The sequence below is a fragment of the Panthera pardus genome, unplaced genomic scaffold (genome assembly GCF_024362965.1).
Source record: "Panthera pardus isolate Hobbes unplaced genomic scaffold, ASM2436296v1 HiC_scaffold_21, whole genome shotgun sequence".
NCBI lineage: Eukaryota > Metazoa > Chordata > Mammalia > Carnivora > Felidae > Panthera > Panthera pardus.
Window position 1 is genome coordinate 53,984,552 of NW_026526777.1, and position 9,743 is coordinate 53,994,294.

The window sequence follows — 9,743 nt, forward strand, 5'->3', positions numbered from 1 at the left end:
AATATCCTCTAGGTTCATCCATATTGTCACAAATGGCAAGATCTCATCCTTTTCATGGCTGAGTAATATTCCACCACACACACACACACACACACACACACACACACACATACACACACACACGGGAGCATGTATCTTTTCAAATTAGTGTTTTCATTTTATTTGGGTAACCAGTAGTGGAATTACTGGACCATGTGGTATTTCTATTTTTAACTTTTTGAGGACCTCCTTCCTGTTTTCCACAGTGGCTGCATAAATTTGCATTCCTACTAACAGTGCATGAGGGTTCCTTTTTCTCTACATCCTCACCAACACTTATTATTTCTTGTCTTTTTTATTCTAGCCATTGTGACTGGTGTGGGGTGATATCTCGTTATAATTTTAATTTGCATTTCCCTGATGATATTAAGTACCTTTTCATGTGTATGTTGGCCATTGGTATGTCTTCTTTGGAAAATGTCTATTCAGGTCCTCTGCCCATTTTTAATTGGATTATTTATTTTCTTGGTCTCACATTTAGGTCTTTAATCCATTTTGAGTTTATATTTGGGTATGGTGTGAGAAAGTGGTTGTCCATTTTCATTCTTTTGTAGGTAGCTGTCCAATTTTACCATTTATTGAAGAGACTGCCTTTTCCCTACTGTATATTCTTCCCTCCTTTGTTGTAGATTGACCATAAAAGTGTGGGTTTATTTATGGACTCTATATTTTGTTCTATTGATCTATGTGTTTATTTTTGTGCCAGTACCATACTGTTTTGATTACTACAGCTTTGTAGTATAAGCAGACTGACCATCTTTTCTTCTGAGTCCTTGTATGCAAGCGCAATAATACATTGGAACCACTGGAAATATTGGTTACTAAATCATATGAGTGACTAAATTGCCTGGATTTCTGACCATTGGAAAAGGAAATGGCTAATGTAGAATCTAGAATAGAACCTGGTATTAAAGGCACTCAATAAATAACTGTTGATGAGATTAAAAACTAACACAAATAAATTAAGTGACTTGCCTAAGGTCACACAGCTATTGGTATTTGAGCCAAAATTCTAACCCCAAAAGGGCAAAATGTGAAAGTGATTAGGAAACAAGAATGCTTGAGACTACTCCATGAGTAGCGCCCCCAGGTGCATAGGGCTGGGAGCCAGCTGCCTCTAGGGCAGTGAGGAGGTGGGACAGGGTGTGGGACACACCCTAAACAACATCTATTAAGATTAAAAACACCGTCCGATGCCTGGGTGGCTCAGTTTGTTAAGGGACTGACTTGGGCTCAGGTCATGATCTCACGGTTCATGAGTTTGAGCCCCGAATCAGCCTCTGTGAGGACAGTTCAGAGCCTGGAGCCTGCTTCGGATTCTGTGTCTCCCTCTCTCTCTGCCCCTCCCCCACTCACACTCTGTGTGTGTGTGTGTGTGTGTGTGTGTGTGTGTGTGTCAAAAATAAATATTTTTAAAAATATTTTTAAAAAAAAATTGGAAATGCCTGGGTCTTGTGGGTTCTTTTATGAACCCCTTATTGATGTTTGAAAAGCTTCATCACAAAAACACATGTCATGGTGGGTTTGTGGGAAAGGCAGATGCACCAAAGACTGACTCAAATGTCAAAGTCGTTGTTTTTGTCACCCACTGCTTCCTTTGAGTGTCTAGCAGATGTTGGGGAGGGCTGTGCAGCTGGATGCCTCGAGAGCCTTCCATCCTCAGGGTCTCATGAGGGGCAACCTTTGGCACACAGCCTCTGAGTCTGTAATATGTTTGCTGCCTGGGCCTTCGGACAACAGGAAGAGGTCAACCTCAGTCCAGTGAGTGAAGAGCCCTGAGTTCAGGACCAGTGTGTCAATCTACAAATGAGGCTCTCACCTCTGAGCCTTGTTTGCAAACCAGCTGCAATACTGTCGTACCAACCCCAAGCCTTTACACGGCTCTCAAATCGCATGGCTTGAATAATGTGGCGGTCATCCTGCTATGCCCTTTATTTCACTGATGTGGGCCTGAGCTCCAGAGGTGAGAGGATTCTCCCGAGACTATAGCCAGTGCATGGAAGAATGAGGGTGCAAACCTGTCTTGTCTCCTGACCACTGCCCCACCATGTTGTAAATACCTGGACAGGAAAAAACAGCATTTATTTCTGTCCAATTCTATCTCTACATTCCTGAGCACCAGTTCATGCAAAGCACCATGGAGGGTGCATAGACATACCTGTGACCATGGCACAGTTCCTTAAGGAGTGCCTCGGTGGGTGGGATGTCCCTGCTGTCTTCATATTCCCTCAAATCCCCACCAGCCTTTCCTGGCCCTCGTAGTCAAAATGCTGACCCACTGTTGTGTTGGGATGGCTGGTGGGGAAGAGGAGAAGGAAAGAAACATTTATCTCGAGACTACTATATTCCAGGCACTCTATACATTCTCGTATTTGCCTCTCAAACCACCTTCTAAGATAAGTACCGTTACTTCCATTTCCAAATGATTAAGAAAAGTTGATGGACTCAGGAAGTGGCTGAGCTTAGATTTGAATTCAGGTCCTTCCACCACACCACACTGTCACTCTTTAGCCTTCTCTTCTTCCCTGAGCCATCCTCCGGTCCCCTCAGATGCTCACACGCCTTAAGAACCTTTGACAAGAAAGTTCCCCTCCCCCAGAACATAACACCAAAATCCTGCCTTGTCATTCTAGGGAACCTGGATTCTAAGCTGAAGGTCTTCCTTCTCACTTCTCAATCTCCACACTACCACCCACCCCACCCTTCCATGCCCCTCCTGTTTTTATAACATCTACTTTCCTGTGAAGCCACACTCTCAACCATTAGCTATACCCCCTGCCCCCGCAAGGCACTGTATTCCAGGCACTGAGGCTTCCCAGACCCCACCTTCCCCTTCTCCTCAACCTCACCTCCAGACAGGCAGCCCAGGTATTGTCAACTCCTCTATTGACAGAAGAGGACATGAGAGCCCAACAAGGCTGTCCTTCCAGAAGGATTTCCCTGCCCAGCCCACACCTCCACTCTTCAGGGTTCCTGCTGCCAGACCTCACTGCACCACACTGCAGTGATATGGGTGTGGTTCCCATATCATGTTGCTTGGGTTGTTCCCTTTCATTCACAGCTAATCCTATTTTATCTTATTCTAGCTGCTTAGCTTAGCCCAATATTTCCAAATTACACCTGGGAATATCCTCTGCCCGCAATGTCCTTTTGTCTTCCTGGTGAACTCTTCCTTCCAAAGTCAGTTCAGACAATAGCCAGTTTGTGAAAGCCTTCCCTGGGTACAATGAATCCCTCCATCCTCAAGGTACCCACAGCCTGTCTATTGTAACACAACACAGAAAGTCACTGGGAATCTCTCCTATTTCCTAGACTCGAGCATCTTCACTAATGGGACACTTTTTTCTTTGTCAGTTTTGCAATCTGCAATCTCTAGCCTAGAGACTGATGCACAAGAAATGTTCAGTAAATATTTCCTGAGTATTGCTTGTCTATATATACCTGATGGGGTAGAACTAGAACCAAACAGTGGAAGGTTCTGCTCCACTAGACTCCAAGTTCCTCAAGGGCAGGGAGACAACTTCTTCCATCAGTGGATTGCCACTGTGCCAACAGTCCAAGTGCTACAAATGCAGAATGAGCCACCCCAGGCTATGATCAGTTCCCCATTCCAGGGGATGTCTAAGCACTGGATGCCTTGACAGAGTCACTGATGCCTTGACAGAGATTTGGGGCAGGCAGCTGCACAAGGTATTTCTGAGCTCCCTTTTAGCCCCAAAGACGATGGTTCCATGGTGAGCAAGAGGTTGGTTTATAGATCAAAAGACGGACAGGAAAAGTAGACGCAGAGGAATGGAAGAGAAAGAGGCACAAAGGTGGAAAATAAAGGGTCCGTGAGGAAAGGGAGGCTGAACACTGGTGAAAGGGAGGAGATTGGAAAGATTGGATGGAAGAACAACGTGAGAGAGTGGGGGCTCATTAGCCACAGGGAAGTGCTTGCACACCATCATGACCATCTGCATGAGACCCCTGCTAATCCAGAGGCAGGAGTCGTAGAGAATGTTAAAGCTGACATGCTGAAAGCCACTGCGACAAGAAATCAGCCAGAAATGGATTTCATGCCCATTCCACCGAAACAGGAACCTGAATCCTAGAAAATCAGTTGCAATTGACAAAAACCAAGCCATACAGGAACACAGGGAAAGCCCTTACTGCCCAGTGCCATCCGGCTCCTCTTGACGTGCTGCAGCCTGGCCAACCCTGAGTCGACACGCCAGGAGCACCAGGCCCGGTACAACAGAATTTGCAGAGGGCAACCCACCCCCAGCTCTAGTGACCACTGGCTTCAGAACCCATCCCTTTCCCAAAACATATTGCACATTACAGGCGGTGAACCGTAGGCTGAGCTCTGGGACCAGTCCACCTTCCAGACATGAAATAACAGGAGACCTGTACTCATGTGACTTCCGCTGCAGATCCTGCTCTACCTTCATTCCCTGTTCTTACCAACACACAGCTACCTGGTGCCCCAGGACCGTTTACAAAGTATCTGAGTAGTCATGTTTATAGAGTACCCATTATGTCCAGACACTGAAGCAGACCCTTATGTGGATTCTCATGCTGACTCCTCAAAATAAGCCAATAAATATCATCACTGGTAGGTAAGGAAACTAAAGCTCAGAAAGGTTAAATAATTTTTCCAAAATTACACACACAACTATTAAGTGGCAGAGCCTGGATCTAAAGTTTATTTATTTACTTACTTATTTTTTGAGAGGCTGGGGAGAAGGGGTAGAGAGACAGAGGGAAAGACAGAATCCCAAGCAGGCTCCGCACTGTCAGTGCAGAGCCCAATATGGGGCTCAAACTCAGAAACAGTGAGATCATGACCTGAGCCGAAGTCAAAGTCAGATGCTTAACCAACTGAGCCACCCAGGTGCCCGCCCCTCCCCACCCCAGTCTAGATTTAAACCAGTTCCAGCGCCCATGACCCAGTGCCATCCAGGAATGGAGACTTGTTCCCCTATCCCCTATCCCAGAATCCCTGCCCACATGTCCCCTCCTCTTCCGCTCAGGCCCTGGTTTGCACACTCCTGTCTTCTAAGTCTCGCTCACCTGCCCCAGGCTCTCCTCCCTGTGTCATGCCCTGGCACCTGTGCCTGAGCCCCTGAGGCAGCCAGAGGACAGGTGCTGGGCGAGCCTACCCAGGCACCTCCCAGCTGTCTCCTGCCCCACGTCTCACTGCTGTGGGGGCGGGCCTGCCTGCCCTTTGATTGCCAGCTTCAGAAACCCGCCCCCATCACCACTACAGAGGTTAACCTTTGCATCTTGCTGTCCACATCTCTTCGGTCCTTCCCCCCACAGAGCTGGTTTGAACACACACTGAGACCTGAATGCATCCCCAGGCAGCGACTGACAGATGGCTGAATCAGCTTCTTCGCTGTAATCGAACCCAGGAGCGCCCTCCGCCCTACACTGAGCTTACACTTGCATGGCTCCCTTACCACGGTTACTTGACTGTAAAGAAAGGGAGATCTCAGCCCTGGGTCTGGCCCTCCTCGGACTCTGATCCTCTAAGTGGGGGCGGGGGATGGATTTCAGCTGCGGGATTAAAGGCCTTTCACTGTGCAGTTCTGAATTCCCTTACCTCACAGCTCTGCACCTTCCTCATGGCTGTGAGGTGAGTGCTCCTCCCACACCTGCAGCCTGCCATGTGCGCATTGTGTGTGTGTGTGTGTGTGTGTGTGTGTAACCTCTTGCCCGGATGCGCTCCGGTTAACCGCTGCACCACGCAAGGCAGGGGGGAACCTGTGGGGACAGGCGCAGAGAAGAAAGACGCCGATGAGCCGGTACCTGTGGTCACTAAAGCAGCTTCGTTTTCCCAGCACTCCCTGGGTTGATTCACTTCCAGCTGCAGCTCCACAGGGTGAAGCAGGTCCTGAGGAAGTGGTCAGAGGGCAGCAGAGAGCGCTTCCTTTCACACAAGGCCTCCAGGGCAGAAGCGAAGCCTCGTGACATCTCCATCCAAAATCTCTCCTGCCCCACAGCCCCTCTCTCCGGTTTACAGACGCACATTTTTTGTGTTGTCCATTTTTTCAGATCCTCCTATACCTGTGTAGAGTTTTCCTTCCAGGTGGGAGATCCCTGTGTTTACAGTCATGGGAGCTGGAATACCTCTTAGCACTCAGCTCTCTGCTCGCCCACGTGTTCGTGTGTTCACTCAGCATCCACCATGTGCCCTTGGCACAGACCCTGCCCTTGGGCTTCACACAGTGTGACCATGCAGCATGACCTCCTCACTGTCTGTCCAGCTGGAAATCTGAGGAGAAAGACCTTCCCGAGCCACACTGAGCATCTCTTGGCTGGCGGCATAGCATTTCCAAAAATAAAATCTCACAGAGCAATTACATATTAAAAATGTTATAGTCACAGGTTTCTCGTGCATGGATGTCTCCTTCCCTGCCTCATGTTCTCGACGCTTCAGGCACGCGGGGGGCATCTTCTTGCATTGGTAGGCAGCTTCGTGCACAAAGTCAGTGGACACCTGATAGTTGATTGTGTCCCAAGAAACTAAGTCCAGTCCACGCTAAAGATATCCATGTGCCATGCGGCACCTCTCATCCTGAAAGGAAGGTTAAATGTTATTGTCACTCTGACACTCCTCTTGAATCAGGCAGAAAGCTTCTTAGTTTTATTTTAATCCTAAATTCTGCCACCTAAAACTTGGGGAAGGTACAACCCATATTATTAAGGATTTGAACTATCAGCTAAAAATCAGCTGCTACGAAGGGAATGGACTATACCAGAGAGAAAACACCTTGCCCCAAACCTAAGGAGAACACTGAGAACCAGGGAAAAAAGTGAGTTAGTTAGCCTCCTTCAGGTTGCTAGCGGCAGAGCCAGGGCCAAAACCTCTATTCTCCCTGTATCAGTCAAGGTCAGCTGTGTCCCACAGCAGGCTGAGAACACCCTGACCTCTCTGGCGATGTGGCTCAAACCGTGTGACATTTTAGTTCAATTCAGACAAATCTATCATGTTTTTTTGTCCCCAAGGTAATTGGTTTTAGCAACTTTACATGTGTCCCCATCTAGGAGTAGAGATTGGATTTCTTGATTATTTTGCTGGACTGGAAAAAGTGAAATGGTATTTGCCCTCTGGATGATTTCCCTCCACGAGAAAATATCCAAATTTCTAACAAAAGACAAAACAAAACAAAAACCACCAACACCCAGCTCTTATAATGGAACCGTGAAGGGAGTGGAAATGAAGAGACCCAATTTAGGAGCCCAGCCCTTAAGGCTTAGGCAGAAAGAAGGGTTTCTATAGGAACACTTACATGTAGGAAGGATGCAAAAATCCTTATAGAGTGACTGTACTTGCCCACTGAAATCTAAACTTGCCCCCCCCCCACTGCCCCATAGTTGGTAACAACAATCCAATTTTCTTCGAGGGACCACCTGCCCTCCCTCTCTGTCCAAGTGGTTCAGTTGCAGCTGATCCCACCTAGATGCCCTCCTGACCAGTCATTAAAACCATGAATCCCACTGGCCCCAGTGATTGGAGCTGAGAGATGGGCCAAGACAGATTCTTGGTGATATCATCATCTGAGTATCTGAATCCAGCAGGGGCTTAATCTTGGAGTCCTACTCCTATGTTTTACAAGTTATGGAAGCCATAACATTTCCTTCACTTCCCTTCCCTTCCCTTCCCTTCCCTTCTCTTCTCTTCTCTTCTCTTCTCTTCTCTTCTCTTCTCTTCTCTTCTCTTCTCTCTCTCTCTCTCTCTCTCTCTCTCTCTCTCTCTCTCTCTCAGTATAAGCCCATTTGAGCTGGATTTCTGTCACTTGGAACCAAAAGAGACCTACCTAATGAACCCACAGCAAGGACACTGAGTGGGTGCTCAAAGAGAATGAGAGCTTCAGTGAAAGGGTAGTGACAATATTTTGGGCACCTGGCCTGAATCCTGCTAGCTCCTGAAAGAAGGAAAATTCAGCACCACCCAAATGGGGGTGTGGTGCAGGCCCTAAGGAGGTGCCCTGGTGCCACAGCACAGCTCACCAAGATAGCAGAGCTCATCCTGAGCTGACATCTAGTCCTCCACCCACCTAACCTTCCAGTGAGATTCAGGGTGAGAATATGAAACTGCTTTTGATGAGGTTTCACCCACTCTGACTCCTACAGTGCTTTCCGGGTCCCCAGAATATAATTTTTCATTTAGAGGCACCCAAAGATGCCCAAACTAGAGTTCATCATCAGCCACACTTTTTTCTATTGCTGAAACCCAAGCTTCCTCCATTTATAATAGACATCTATCCCAAAGTCCTTCTTTCTCTGTGACTGCTGTCCCTCCCCGTGTTCGCCCGGCACAAATAGGGTGGACATCGGTCCTTTAACAAAAGTGCAGTATTAGACCTTCATGACTTACTGCAAATCCTACCGTTTGAGTAGATGCTTTGATTTCTTGTTGCCTTTCCTGGTACATTTCCTGCTGATCCTTCCTTCCCATCTAGAGTTGGAAAGAGTAGGTACGTTACAGACTAATGTGCCACCACACAGCCACGAGCTAATCAGTCATTCTACCAACCTCTGCTGACCATCAGGCACCACACACCACTGCGAGATACAGTGGAACACACCATATCCCCTGTCCTCAAGGATTTTACCCAGCAAACCATCAGAGGGGAACTTATTTCTAGCTCTCACGTTGCAAAATGGGCAGGCTAGAGACACAACACCTCTTTGAAGCCCATGCCATGCTGTGTGCTCTACCTATCTGGCCTCATCTATTCAAAACACATTTACAAGATCTGGCAAAATTCCCTTCCCAGAGTGTGACCAATGCAGGTCGCCAGTCACTGGGAGTGGGCAAGGGGAAGGTGCGAGTGTAGGCGTCCTTGGTTCTACATTTGATCTTTGAGACCCTTGGGGCCAAGCTCTGTGCTGCCTCCAAACCTCAGAGCAGGTGGCCCAATCAGAACAGGGCACTGAAGCAACGGAGTGATCACGTGACTGTAACTGATTTGCAAGACCAAGGATGGCCAGCACTCTAGATGCCTCCAAATTAGCCCTGGGGTGAAAGGGAGAGAAGTCCTATTTGAGTGAGGTTGGGGGAATGGACAGAGAGGGGGCTTGAAAAATTTAGCTCTTCTTGTTTATTTCAACTGTATGTTTAAAAACAAACAAGTAAGAAATTGCTGCGGCTGAGGTCAGAGAGGTTTTTTCCTGTTTTCTCTCTAGGGTTTTGATGGTTTCCTGTCTCACATTCAGGTCCTTTATCCATTTTGAGTTTGTTTTTGTGAATGGTGTGAGAAAGAGGTCTAGTTTCATCCTTCTGCATGTTGCTGTCCAGTTCTCCCAGCACCATTTGTTAAAGAGACTGTCTTTTTTTCCATTGGATGTTCTTTCCTGCTTTGTCAAAGATGAGTTGGCCATACTTTTGTGGGTCTAGTTGTGGGGTTTCTATTCTATTCCATTGGTCTATGTGTCTGTTTTTGTGCCAAGACCATGCTGTCTTGATGATTACAGCTTTGTAGTAGAGGCTAATGTCTAGGATTGTGATGCCTCCCGCTTTGGTCTTCTTCAAAATTACTTTGGCTATTCAGGGCCTTTTGTGGTTCCATACAAATTTTAGGATTGCTTGTTCTAGCTTCGAGAAGAATGCTGGTGCAATTTTGATTGGGATTGCATTGAATGTGTAGATAGCTTTGGGTAGTATTGACATTTTAACAATATTTATTCTTCCAATCCATGAGCACGGAATATTT

The 9,743-nt window shown here is 47.2% G+C and overlaps 1 long non-coding RNA gene across 1 annotated transcript; it reads right to left on the reverse strand.

Moving 5' to 3' along the window:
- Positions 1 to 2,235: 2,235 nt before the first annotated feature.
- Positions 2,236 to 8,535, reverse strand: LOC128778903 (uncharacterized). The gene is made up of 3 exons (XR_008424767.1): positions 8,417 to 8,535; positions 5,833 to 6,601; positions 2,236 to 2,334 (listed from the first exon to the last, which is right to left on the reverse strand). It is a non-coding gene; the product is annotated as an uncharacterized LOC128778903 (long non-coding RNA).
- Positions 8,536 to 9,743: the final 1,208 nt, after the last annotated feature.